The 14,476-nt window shown below is 44.1% G+C and overlaps 2 protein-coding genes across 6 annotated transcripts in view; one reads left to right on the top strand and one right to left on the bottom strand.

The window, feature by feature from the left end:
* CACNA1A (calcium voltage-gated channel subunit alpha1 A) overlaps nt 1-14,476 on the top strand; it is a gene marked incomplete at both ends in the record, with an annotated part of 240,306 nt that overhangs the window by 77,215 nt on the left and 148,615 nt on the right. The window lies entirely within an intron of this gene.
* Nucleotides 4,239-14,476, bottom strand: part of GCDH (glutaryl-CoA dehydrogenase) — a 415,847-nt gene continuing 405,609 nt past the window's right edge. Inside the window, exon 13 of the transcript XR_014015497.1 lies at nt 4,239-4,257. The gene's annotated coding sequence lies outside the window, so the exon portion shown is untranslated. The remainder of the gene's footprint in view (nt 4,258-14,476) is intronic.

Genomic DNA, 14,476 nt, shown 5'->3' with positions numbered 1-14,476 from the left:
AACACTTCTCCTCCAGCCCTCCGGATACAAGCTGACAGATTGGCAACTGGCCGACTGCCAAAGTCCAGCAAGTTCTTGGCAGTTGCTTTCTCACCTGGACACCTGGCTGCCACCTCCTGGAACATCAGGCTGCCTCCTCAAGGAAGGAATGGTGGTCTCTTTCGAAAGACTGTGAGCTTTGAGGTGGTCATCAAAGCCATCCTTGGAAACATTCTTAGAGTTGCACTTGTCCAATTCGGTCTCGGTCTCTGCTAGCCATACGTGAATTAAAATTTTCTTTTGCTTTTTTCAAATTGCAGTAAAATATGCAAGACATAAAATTTAACATTTTAACCATTTTTAAGTGTACAGTTCAGTGGCATTAAATACATTCATATTACTTTGCAGCCATCACCCAACCATCTCTAGAACTTTTTCATCTTCCCAAATTGAAATTCTGTCCCTATTAAACAAATACTCCCATGTCACCTCCTCCAGCCCCATTCTACTTTATGTCTCTATTCATCTGACTACCCTATGGACTGCATATAGTGGAATCATACAGTATATGTCTTTTTTTTAACACCTTTATTGGAGTATAATTGCTTTACAATGGTGTGTTAGTTTCTGCTGTATAACAAAGTAAATTAGCTATATATATACATATATCCCCATATCTCTTCCCTCTTGCGTCTCCCTCCCACCCTCCCTAACTCACCCCTCCAGGTGGTCACAAAGCACCGAGCTGATCTCCCTGTGCTATGCAGCTGCTTCCCACTAGCTATCTATTTTACATTTGGTAGTGTATATATGTCCATGCCACTTCTCACTTCGTCCCAGCTTACCCTTCCCCCTCCCCGTTTCCTCAAGTCCATTCTCTATGTCTGCGTCTTTATTCCTGTCCTGCCCCTAGGTTCTTCAGAACCATTCTTTTTCTTGTTTGTTTTAGATTCCATATATAGGTGTTAGCATACAGTATTTGTTTTTCTCTTTCTGACTTACTTCACTCTGTATGACAGACTCTAGGTCCATCCACCTCACTACAAATAACTCAATTTCATTTCTTTTTATGGCTGAGTAATATTCCATTGTATATATGTGCCACATCTTCTTTATCCATTCATCTGTCAATGGACAGTTAGGTTGCTTCTATGTCCTGGCTATTGTAAATAGAGCTGCAATGAACATTGTAGTACATGACTCTTTTTGAATTATGGTTTTCTTGGGGTATATACCCTGAGAAATCCCACTGCTCACTTCTTGCATTATCCCAGTTCCAGTAGAACCACTATACATGCAGCCTTCTCATACTTCCAAGCCTTTGCTCATGCTGAGTCAGCCTCCTAAATCACCCTTCCCACTTGTTCATCTTGGAGTCATCTCCACTCCCCCAAGCTGAGCTCTGTTCCCTTCATCATGCTCCCAAAGCAAGTGGTACATACATACATAGAGTAGAAGTTAAAAGCCCATATTCTGAAAATAGGCTGCCTGGGTTCAAATCCCAGCTCTGCCGTTTACTACCTGTGTGTCCTTGGGCACGTTACAAGCAGTTTCCTCATCTGTAGAGTGGAAGTAAATAACAGTAGCTTCCTCATAAAGTTCCTTGAAAGATTAAATGAAACAATTAATGGAATAGTGTTAGCTATTATTAGTATAACCTTTAATACAGTATTTTGAAAGGAAAGGGAGCATGTTACATTTCTATTTATATCTGTATCCTTGATACTGAGAAAAATGGCTGACACATAGTAGGTGTTCAATTAACTGAACTAAACTGAGCTATCACCTGTGTGCTTAAGATGCTGTATTAGGATAGGCTAATTGCTGTAACAAACCACTCCCAAGTCTCAGTGGCTTGAAGGATTATTCCTTGCACACGTCACAGTTTGATTAAAAGGGGGAGGTTGGGCTCTGCTTCACACAGTCATGCAGGGACCCAGGCTCCATCCTTCTTGTGGTTCTGCCATCTTCGAGTCCTCCACTAGATCATCTACAATTGGACACTGGACAGGAGAAGAGAGAGAGCATGGAGGATCTTGCAGCTAGTTTCAGGAACCTGGCCTGGGTGTGGCTTACATCACTTCCTCTCCCATCCCATTGGCCAGATTTAGTCTCATGACCTTGTTTTGATGCAAGGGGTGCTGGGAAATATAATCTAGCAGTGTGCCTGGACAGACAAGAACATGGAAATTGGAGAACATCCAGTCTATGCTGAGCCTCTCACCACCAAGCCTGTTCTCAGTTTTCTCTAGGAGCTCCATGGCTAAATATCTAAGCAACCCCAAATCAGTGAAAACTCAAGCCTGTTTTCCAACCCTCTCCTACTCAATGACACCATGTCTGCCTCACTCACCCAAACCAGGGCCTTAGAAGCCATCATTGCCTTCTTTCTATCCCTCCCTCCTCTTATCCACATAATCACTACATCTGTTGAGCCCACCTCCTGAATGTCTCTCAGAGGCATGTATCTATTTTTCTCCATCCCCTGCCCTTCCTTAGTTCAGGGTTTATCATCCTTCACCTGGACCACCTGAACCTGTGGTCATCATCCCGTTGGGCTTTCATCTCCAACATCCACTCCTTCTAACCCACTTTCCGAAGTTCTAACTAAACCATCCTCATCTAATATTTAAGTCAAATCATGTCACTTCCCACTTTAGACATCTAAACAGTTGTCTTCAAACCATTTTAAAGCGATGGAACCCTTTCTACCAAATAAATCTTACCTTGAAATAAACTTCTTAATTTTAGAACAATTTTAGACTTATAGAAAGCTTGCAAATATAATAAAGTTCCCGTATACCCCTCACCCAATTTCCCCTAATGTTACCAAGCTTATATGACCACAGTACTCTTGTCAAAACTAAGAAATTGACATAAGTACATTACTATTAACTAAACTTCTGTAATGTTATTTGAATCCCAATATGTAAAGCAATAAAAATGAATCTTTGAAGCAGAAAAGGACTTTCCAGAAGTTCCACCTGCTGACCCATACCTCACCCCCCCTTGCCATGAGTTAACCCCTAAGGCGCCTCTGCGGAGACCAGTTTGAACTCACTAACCTTAGGACAAAAGACAAAGTCTTTGTTGTGGCTACCTTGTCTGGCCCTGGCCCAGCTCACTAGCCTTCCTTCTCATTATCCTCCTGCTTTATTCAGTCAGTCAGCAAACGTTTATTGAGCATCTGCTAGGTGCAAGGCAATTTTCTAGGTACCAGGAACACAATACAGACAAATTTCCAGAACTCATGAAGCTGATAGTCTAAAAGAGGGGAGACAGACCACAGACAATAAACTTAATAAATAAAATATATAGTAAATAAATCGTGGTGAGTGCTATAGAGAAAACTAAAGCCAGGAAGGAGCAGAGGGAATGCTGGGGCGGGGGTGCAATTTTAAACAAGATGGTCATGGGAGTTCCCTGGTGGTCCAGTGGTTAGAACTCTGCACTCTCACTGCTGAGGGCCTGGGTTCAGTCCCTGGTTGGGGAACTAAGATCCCACAAGCTGCGTGGCACAGCCAAAAAAGAAAAAATAAACAGGATGGTCATGGAAGGCCTGACTGAGGAAGTAAAAGGATTATACTGACTGCTTCAGTGTCAAGAATAGACTGAAGGGAGAACAATACTCAGTATTTTGTAATAGCCTATAAGGAAAAAGAATCTGAAAAACGTATATATATATAAAACTGAATCACTTTGCTGTAAACCTGAAATTAACACATTGTAAATCAGCTATACTTCAATTTAAAAAAAGGATAGACTGAAGGGTGTGTGGAAGCAGAGACATTATTTGGGAGGTGACTGGAAGGATGGATTTACCATCGATTAAGATGGGAAGGGGACGGGGTCAGGGGTAGATTAGGAGCTCAGCTTTGGACATGCTAAGTTTTACATGCCTGAGTAGAGATGTTGTGTTGGCCATTGAGTATTCAGAGTCTGAAGTTAAGAAGAAAAGACAGGGCTGGAAGTACAAATGTGGGAGTCATCAGCCTTCGGAGGTTATTTATAGCCACGAAAGTGGATAAGGGAGTGGATGTAAAAGGGCACCAAGGACTGAGCCTGGGGTTGGCTCTCCATCATTAAAGAGGGGGGAAGATGAAGAGGATCTACCAAAGGAGACTGAGATGGAGCAAATGAAAAGAGTGCGCGACCTGGACGCTGTGTGTGAAGGCATTTAGTACAGTAGGAGGGAATGATTTTTATTTTTTATTTTTTGGCCAAGCCACGAGGCATGTGGGCTCTTAGTTCCCCGACCAGGGATTGAACCCGTGCCCCCTGCAGTGGAAGCACCTAGTCCTAACCACTGGACTGCCAGGGAAGTCCAGGAGTGAATGACTGATAGTGTCACTGATGCCCGTGGGTTTACTCAAAAGAGGAATGAGAATCAGCTGTTAGATTTAACAGCATGGAGGTCTTTGGTGGTCCTAGCCACTGTTGCTTGGAGGAGAGGTTGAGGCAAAAGGCTATTGGAGGGATTACTAACAGTTTCTTTTTTTGAAATATAGTTGATTTACAATGTTGTGTTAGTTTCTGGTATACAGCAAAGTGATTCAGTTATACATAGACATATATTCTTTTTCATATTCTTTTCCATTATAGTTTATTACAGGATATTGAATACAGTTCCCTGTGCTCTATAATAGACATTGTTGTTATCAGTTCTTTTAAAAAGAGTTTTTGCTGTGAAGGGTGGAGTGGGGAAAAAGAGTGTTAGCTGGTGGGGAAAGTGGAATTGAAAGATTTCTTTTTTAAGATTGGAGCGCTAACAGCAGATTTTATGCTGATGGGAATAACCCAGTAGGGAGGAAAAACATGATGATGCTGGAGAAAAAGGAGAGGGTTGGCAGGAGGGACATCTCTCAGCCGCCGGGAGGGGATGGCATTTGGTGTACAAGTGGAATGTTTTGTTTTAGATGGAAGCATATACAAGTCATCTATAGAAATATAAGGGAAGGCACTATATGGGCTTGGAGGTGGGGAGTAAATGTAGTGGTGGGTGCTTGCGGAAGTTCTATTCTAATGCTCTATTTTCTTACGATTTATCAAGGACAGGTTCATGAGCACCAAATTCAAGTATGTTCAGTCATTATTTGTAGGATGTTTACCCTGTATCAGTCACTGTGCTGGGGATTGGGGTATAGCTGCCAACAAAGGCACAGCTAAGCACCTGCAGTATTTCTATTTCCTGACCAGTAGAAGACATTGGACATACACACGTGAGATTGTTAGGACCAGCAAGTCAAAATTAGGAAGGATGCTTATTTATTCCTCTCCCCCGTCTCCCACCACCTCATCTTCCTCTTGCTGGATTTTGTCTTTTGCCCTCCCCCAACACATCTTAGAACCCTCTTCACCCCACTTCCTATCATGGTCCCATCCACACTCCCAAAGCCAAAACTCTCTTTCAAGAAAGCAAAGTTCCAAAGAATCAAGGTTGTATCAACGGGTCGGTCTCCATGGCAACAATCATGAATGAGCCAAGCAAGGTAACCCTGGGTGATAGCGTGAAGAAGTGGTCTGTTGCCACGGAGATGTGCTGAATGGAAAGGCCCCCACTAGTAGGGATATGTCATCAAGATGGATCAGTCAGCATGAAGTTGGTGTGCCTATTTTCAACTCGGAGTTACAAAAATACATTTTAATAAAGCTCACAATCCACCTCATTCCTCCCCTCTCCCTCCCACTTCTTCTTCACCCTTCATCCTGCAACTCAACCCAAGCTCACCAGGTCTCCTTCAAATCCCTCAAGGACACCCCAGGTTGGGGCTGTTCCCTCACCACATGACTCCCTCCTGGGCCAAATTGGTCCTCCTTTGACAAACTACTATCTTCTCTTTAGGAACCAACAATAGCCTCAAAAACCAGGAGTTGATGGAAAAGACACTAACTTCATTCTTTGGGGCAAGAACAGTTGATAAACTGGACCAGCTTAGCTTACACGTATAAGGGGTCTCTCAGTGGGTAAACCAGTTCTCCATCAAGGAACTGACATCAATACCACATGCACAGTGGCATCATCTGTACTGGTGATGCTGAACGTATACCCTTAGTACCACTTGGAAGCAATTTGTAAAAGCCCAGGATTCAGTGCCTAGGAAGATACCTTTGAAGAGCTTTGAGTTACTGAAGCTCACCCAAGATCTTTTTATCCTACTCGAAGTGCATTTCTTCATTTATCTCTTCATTCATTGGTTCTTTTCCTTGTTCAACCATATTTATTGTTATAGCAAAGGGCTAGAAATAACTCAAGTATCCAATAACTCAGTAGGGAATTATTAAATAAATTATGGTACATCCATCCCACGGGATTCTATGAAGGCATTAAAAAAGGAAAAAACAGATCTCTGGGTACCATTAAGAGCTTAACAATTACAGAGCACCTACTGTATAAAAGGCACCATTCTAAATACTGTTCTAAAATACCTATCAACTCCTTAATTCTATAATAAGCTTGTAAGGTAGATCTTGTCATATTCCTATTTTACAGATGGGGAAATAGGAATCTCTGTATCCAAGTTATATTGTTGAGTGAAAAGAGCAAGTTTCCTCATGGTACATATAGCAGTTACAATTTGCTTGTAAATGCATGAACTATTTCTGGAAGATTCCATAAGAAACTAATAATTGTGTTTGCCTCTGTAGAGGGACCCTGAGTGACTTGGAAGTGGGTGTCCAGAGAAAACTTACTTTCCACAGTAAATGCTCTATGCTTTTCTGAATCACAGACCACATATGTTTATGATCTTTCACAAAACCAAACAGATAATAGTCATTGCCCTAGTCTGTTCAGGCTATAACAGAATACCATAGACAGGGTGGCTTATAAACAACAGACATTTATTTCTCATAGTTTGGGAGGCTGGGAAGTCCAGGATCAAGGTGACAGCAGATTTAGTGTCCGGTGGGAACCCATTTCCTGGCTCATTAATGACTGTCTTTTCACTGTATCTTCACACAGGGCAAGTGAGCTCTCTGAGGTGTCTTATAAGGGCACTAATCCCATTCATGAGGGCCCCACCTTCATGACCTAATCAGCTCCCAAGGGCCCCCACCTCCAAATACCATCACGTTGGGCATTAGGATTTAACATACAAATTTTGGAGGGACACAAACATTCAGTCCATGGCAGTTATTAAGTTGTACTGTGTGCCAGATGCTCCTAGATTTTAGAAAAACATGGTTGAGCAAAATATTTTACTGTTGAGGAAAACGAGGCACAGAGAATTTAAGTGACTTGCCCAAGTGGCAGAGCTGGGATTCAAAACCAGTCTGGATGCAGGATTTATGCAGAAAAAGAAAACAGTGTGACAGAAGCTCTGTGCATGTGCACGTGTGTGTGTGTGTATGCATGCATGCATGCACATACAAGCTCACACGTGGGCATTTGCATGTGATTGTATGTGCACGTGTGTGTGAGCATGTATGTGGGTGCGTGTACTCATGCTTGTGTTCTGGGAGAGGAAAGTGGCCAGAGAAGAATCTACAGAAGGTCAAGCCATGTTTTGAGGGTTTGGGCATTTATCGTGAAAGTACAAGGGAACCACGTAAGGATTTAGACAAGGGGTGGATGTGATCAGATTTTTATTTAGGATCACTCTGGCTGAAGTGTGTGGCCAGGATACGAGTGTATATGAAGGACTCCCCCTGCCTTGGTATGAGGATGCCTGCCCACCCTCTCCACCCAGCACAGTTTCAAAGAGCAGAATGGATGTGGAAGCCTCTGGCGAAGCTGAGCAGCCCCACTCTGAAGTCAGGCAGTGGGTATCAAGTGTATCAACTTCTTGTCCTGCTCAAATCCTGAACTGAAGCTGTCAGGGGGGTCAGGTTCTCTGCTTCATAAAGCTGGTTTGAGGAAAGAACATCCATCCAGTGGTGCTAATGTGGGCATTGAAACAGAAAGGCAGCGTGGATGAATCCTGACTCTGTCACCTCCTGGCTGTGTGACCCTGAGCAAGTCAGCCAGCCTCTCTGTGCCTCAGTTTCCTCATCTGTAAAATGAGGTCCATAATAGCCAACCTCAGGGGGTTGTAAAATATACAGAACATCATTATCATGGTGAGGATCATGAGGATGCTATGTTACCAGACCACCACCTAGGTTCCAACCAGTTCCCCCTCTTGCAAGCTGTGTGACTTGGAACAGGTTCCTGAACCTCTCTGAGCCTAATTTGTTTTCATCTAGTCAATGGGGATAATAATACTCCTACTTCCTAGAATTATGTAGATAATTAATTGAAATAATCCATGTATAGCTCTTAGAACAGCTCCTAGCTCCCTGTAAATGCTCAATAAATATTAGAGACCATTAATAATGATTATATCATCCTCCTCATTATCTTCTTTATCATCTTCATCTTTATCATCATCACTATTACTAAGGGTCTCTTATTCCCTGCCTCACCATTTTGCCAATTTCCTTGGAATGGAACTCCACACGTTTCCCATCAAGGTGACCATGTTCAGTGTCAATGACACATCCTTGGGGACTCATTAGCTCATTTCTTGAAAGCACTTTGGAGCTGCATGTGCTTTGCAGGCTGGAAACATCGCTGAGCTTGGATGATAGCTAAGCCAACACCAGTTCCTTTGGCCTGAAGGAACTGAAGGACACAAAAGATAGGTCCCTCATGTGTTCTCTCCCTGCCCACCTCTGCTCTGCTCTGGGCCATTTTCTGTCCTGTTTGGGGCAGCCTGGACTGCTTGCCACTTTCAGCTTTCTCGAGAGAGGACATCTTCCCAGTGGAAGGCCTGTAAGCACATACCTGGTGCTGTTATTTAAAAGGCAACAATTAGCTCAAGAGTCAGCACCGAGAAGCTTGTCCTTAAAATTAGCAGGAGTCCTCAGAGGGCCACCATTACTTAGCTCTTTTGACTCTATACATTTCCCCAGGTGGCATGCAGCTGAACACAGGGCAGAGATTGGCTCTGCTCTCAGGTGGCCTGCCCCACATCTCCGAGCCTCAGGTGGGAACTGTGATAATTCTTTCTTTAATGGACACTTGTATAGCTTACTTGAAACTTACTATTAACCTTTCTATGTTTGTGAATATGTGTACATTTGTGTGTCCATGTGTGCGTGTGACTATGAACCTGTTCTGTGCACTTTACAAATATTAATGTATTTTTGTCCTCCCGACAACCCATTCCATAGATGATAAGACTGAGGCACAGAGAGGTGAAGTTACTGCCCTAAGGTCACACAGCTGGTGAGTGGAGGGGTCAAGATTGATCACACGTACTTCTCCACCCTTATAATGGTCCCCAATTACAATTTTGTGAGCCTAACCATGTTCACACATCATATATTTTTCAAACTAAAATAAATAAACAGCTCTGCTTTAGGTTCCCCTCATGCTCATCCAGGATTAGTTGACTCTGTGACATGGGCTCAAACAAGGCAAATTACAGAAGACCTAGACCGAAATGATCTGGGTTCAAATTCTGGCTCTCTCACTTCCTGGCTGAGTGTCTTCTCTGATCCTGTTTTTTCATCTGGTAAATGGGGGTGATTATAATCTACACTTTGTCAAACTGTTGTGAGCCTTAAAATGAGTTCGTATGTGTGAAGCTCCTAGAATGTTCCAGGCACAGGGCAAGCACTTACATCAACATCTATCTATCTATTATCTATCTATCTATCATCTATAAATTGATTTATTGAACACCTATTATGTGCCAGGCACTGTTTTAGGTGGTGGGGAGACCTCATCACTCTTATGATCTTGGCGGGGGGCATATACTATAACAGTGTTGTGCTAAAAGGAGGGGTTGCCATGGGAAAAACAGTAAAATTGGGTAAAGAAAGTTAAGAATGTTGAGTAGGGGTACGGGATGCAGTATTCAATGGGATGGTCAGGGTAGGCTTCATAGGGAAGGTCATTTGAGCAGACTACCAGGGTGTTGGCATCTATTACTGCCATTCGGTGGTACTAATATGAGTTTGAATTTCATTTGGGGGAAGTTTCACTTGCTCCCGTGAATCGGCCTGAGATCCAAAACTTGGTTGAGGAAGCAGGACCCTTGGGTTCCTTGTTGTTCCTGTCTCTCATATAATATATTTACTAAGATCCTAGCCTGGGGAACCCATCCCCCTTCTCCACCTCCACTGGAAGTAGGGGCTTTCTCTCCAGCTTACCTGCCACGTCATAGGGAAGGTATGAAGGAAAGGATTCCAGAGTCATCTTGTAGCTGGTCAGATGGTGGGGAGATGATGATATTTGCTGGTAGGTAGAGAAAAGGCAGTGATGAGGGAAGAGGCTGTGTTAGTTAACACCAGCTGCTATAACAAATAAAACCAAGTATCTTTGGCTTAAGGGTATACGTGAGTGAGAAATAAACTACTGAAGTACAACTTGTGAGGGATAGGATGGGGTGGAAGGACAGAATGGGGTGGAAGGGTAGGAGGTGCAAGTATGTTTCTGCTCCATGCAGACTCCATCAAGGCTGATGGAGTCTCTGCCTTCTTCAACATGTGGCTTCCAAGGTTACCCTAAGAGTCCGCATCCAGCCAGCAAGTGGGCGGAAGGGAGAGTGCAGTGGGAGGTATTTACAGGCTAGGCCAGGAAGTGGTGAACCTCACTTCTGCTCACATTCCATTGGGCAGAATTTAGTCACATGGCCCCACCTAGATTCAAAGAAGGCTGGGAAATGTAGTTTCTGACTAGGCAGCCATTTCTTAGCCACCCTATGGAAAGGGAATGTAAATCTTAATTGGGCAGATTGGTACCACGTTTGTACCAGGGATTTAGTTCACTTCCCACCCATCCTCCAACTCACTGTATACCATGCACTGTACTAAGTATCAACTCATCTCATGTCACATTACTGTTCAGTGGTCACTATTATTAGCCACCCTTTATAGACAATAAAACTGAAGCCCAGAGTAGTTAAGTAACTTGCCCAAGGTCACACAGCTAGGAAGTGGCAGAGCTGGAATTGGAATCCAGGCAGTCTGGCTGCAAAGCCCCAAGCTTAGCACAAATTCATTACGCTAATTGGAGGCAGAGAAGTCCAAAAATTCGCATAATCCACTTTTTGGTCAGGAAGGAACTGACCACTTGTAAAAATGAGTCCTGATTCAAATATCTCACCCCAGAGCAACTATGGTCCATTGGGTCCTCATTCTTATTAATAAGGTTCTAGATCAGAGTTTTCTCAGTAGCAACACAGTTGACATTTAGGACCATATCATTCTTTCTGTCTTGTTCATTGTAGGATGTGTAGCAGCATCCCTGACCACCACCCACTAGACCCCAGTAGTAGCACCCCCCAGTTGTATCATCAAAATGTCTCCAGATAGTTCCAGATGTCCCCGGGGAGCTGAAATTGCCACTGATTGAGAACCACTGTTCTAGATTGTTAAATATTATCCTACAATATAGTGCAAGTCCAAGGCAGAGTGACTTTCAAATTGCCAACCTTATTTTAAAAATGCAGGATTTCATAAAGTCCATGAGCATGATGGTAGCAAACCGCTGAAATAACACCCTAAGTCATTAACAGACAATCTACGACCACACCACCCTGAACGCACCAGATCTCGGAAGCTAAGCAGGGTCGGGCCTGGTTAGTACTTGGATGGGAGACATTTAACAGATGGGACCCGATCATTGTTCATCTCGTTAAAAGTTGACAAGGACAAAGACACCATAAGCTCTTTAAAGTTAAGAGAGTGGTTTGAATATCAAAGTATCAAGAGAGGGGTAATTGGTGAAACCCCTGGGAATCTGAAAATTAAAATAATCCTCTTGAAAATTCATGATGCAGAAATCAAAAGTGAAGTGTGGGATGTTATGTGTGATCAGGCAGTTTTGCTGGGGAAATTGCATGCATGCACACACACACACACACACACACCTGCTTGAGTATGTGTGCCAGGCACTATGCATCTTACTGACCTTCTGGGTAAAGCAGGAATTGCTGGATTATTTTTTTTTCTAATGAATAGTATCATTGCTAACTTCTAATGGGTGCTTACTTAATATTCTACTGTGAGTAGGTTTCTTTACTATCCCCATTTCATAGATGAGAAAACTGAGGCTCAGAAAGATGGACTAACTCTCCCAGGGCTATGCAGAGCCAGGATTTAGACCCTGCCGGGCTCCAGGTTCCATGTTTTTAGCCATTAGGCTCCATGGCTGCCCTGATACTGAAAGGTCCCCCCACTTCTGGAATCTTCTAACCTTGTTCCCCATGGCCCTTTCCTATTGACCAGGGGCAACATGGCACCCCAGTCTTCCATTAGTTTATGAAACGTGACCATGATGTACGAATTCAAAGGGGAGCTTGGGCTTTGTGGGCAAAATGAAGCAGAAGGATGGAGATGTGAGGTGGTCTTGGCATGGTAAGGAGCCTGCCTTTGCCTGAAGAAAGCAAGAAAGGAGATTGTCAGGGCTCATTTAGAACTCAGGGTGCCTGTGGTTCTGTGTAAAAATGAGAAACAGAGGCATGCTCACTAGAGGGTTTGGCTGATTGGCTTGGGACGGGAATTTGGGGACATTCTTCTAAGATAAAGAATAATCTGACTCAGGTTCATTTTGCTGCTTGCTCTCCAAGCCCTGCGTCTCTTCTGCTTTTTTTTTCCCTTCTCATTTTTGGATCCGGACTTCTGCTGACTCATCTCTCTGAGCAAGGAAGGAGGGAGGAAGTCGGAATTGTTCATTGACCGTTTTCCTTCTTCAGTGACTCAGCTATGATTCACATTTTAATTAATGAAGGAGAAAAACCCAATCAGTTCTAAGGCATGTGTCCAATCACCCATACCTCCAGGCTGGTTATATTAATAAGAATACCCCCCACAAAATGTGGGATGCCCTTAATTAAACTACAGCTTGTTCCCTCTGTTACTCCTGAGGACTCCACCAGGCCCTCCAAATTCCGGGTCCCCAGTGGAACTCCCTGATCCAGAAGCAGCTGATCTGAGCCCCAAAGCAGCAAGGCTAATTCCTGCAGCATTAGTCTGAGGTCAGAGTGAGAAACGGGGTGTCGAGCTCTCCTGGGACAGCAAAAGGATCATGGGAATGTAATAGCATTTCCTGAGTTGGTCTTTGGCTATAATCCCAGGCTCAAGCTCTGATTCTCCCCTCCCCTGCTCCCAATACCTTGGGGCCTGAAATTTGTCAGAGTCAATTGCAGGGGTGGTTTCAGAGCTTTTGGTTTGCCGGGGGAAGGAGAGAAGTTCAGATCACCATGACCGCTACTTCCTGAGGGCTTACTATGCATCAGGCGGTATGCTCAGCACTTTTCATGAATGATCACATTTAATCCTGCCACTGTCTGTAAGAAGAAAAAGCTTTTATATAATTCTCCATTCTCCCTGTGAGGAAACTGAGGCTTGGGAATTTGCCCAGTGTAGATAATTAATAAATAATTGGGCAGGCTATAAACCCAGCCCCTTCCCACCTGAGAGCCAGAGCTCACATCTGCTACGCTTTTCTGCATTTCACTCAGCTGGAAAGAAACATCGAAGCTCTTGGCTCATTCAATAGATACTTACTTATTGAGGCCCAGCATGTACTGGGCCCTGTTCTAGGCACTGGGGGTCCATCAGTGAACAAGAGACAGATGATAGTCTGCATGGCCTCATGCAGCTGACATTTTAGATGCCCAAGTGTGTTAGTCACTGTGTATTAAGTAAGTTAAGATACTAGGAAGTGTATGGGAATTCTCTGTGGTACGGTGGTTAGGACTCTGCGCTTTCTCTTCCGTGGGCCTGGGTTCAATCCCTGGTCAGGGAACTAAGATCCCGCTAGCTGCATGGTGCGGCCAAAAAAAAAAAAAAAAAAAAAGATACTAGGAAGTGTATTAGATACTCCTTATTGCTGTAACAAAAACCCCCCCAAATGTTTAAGGGCTCGAACACAATGGAAGTTTAGTTCTTGCACACACAAAATCCATAGTGAGTTTTCTTGAGCAGTGGGCAGCTTTCTTCCAAGTAGAGAGGCAAAAAAGCCTAGGCTCCTTCCATACTATGGCTCCTCATCTTCAACCCATGGCTTCCAAGATCTCTGGGCTCCTTGACATGAAGCCCCAGAAGGGAAAACAGTATGGAGGAGAGCACAAGGGAAATGTTTCTGGGCCAGGCCGCATCACTTCTCCTCACATTCCACTGGCCAGAACTTAGTCACATGGCCACACCTACCTGCAAGGCTGGGAAATGTAATCTAGCTAAGTGCCCAGGAAGAAGAAACAAAAAGCAGTCTCTGCTGTGGGTCTTCATGACAATCAAGCTCCACATTTTGACCCATGTCACCTCCTTACAAGTCCTACCTTAGGACAGCTTTAAGAGACACCCCTGGGCTTCCCTGGTGGTGCAGTGGTTGAGAATCCGCCTGCCGATGCAGGGGACGCAGGTTCGTGCCCCGGTCCGGGAGGATCCCACATGCTGCGGAGCGGCTGGGCCTGTGAGCCATGGCTGCTGAGCCTGCGCGTCCGGAGCCTGTGTTCCGCAACGGGCGAGGCCGCAGCGGTGAGAGGCCCGCGTACCGCAAAAAAAA

Source organism: Mesoplodon bidens (assembly GCF_964165515.1).
Source record: "Mesoplodon bidens genome assembly, chromosome: 4".
NCBI classification, from domain to species: domain Eukaryota; kingdom Metazoa; phylum Chordata; class Mammalia; order Artiodactyla; family Ziphiidae; genus Mesoplodon; species Mesoplodon bidens.
Note: the sequence above shows the minus strand (reverse complement) of the source record. Positions and strands in the feature narration are given on the sequence as shown.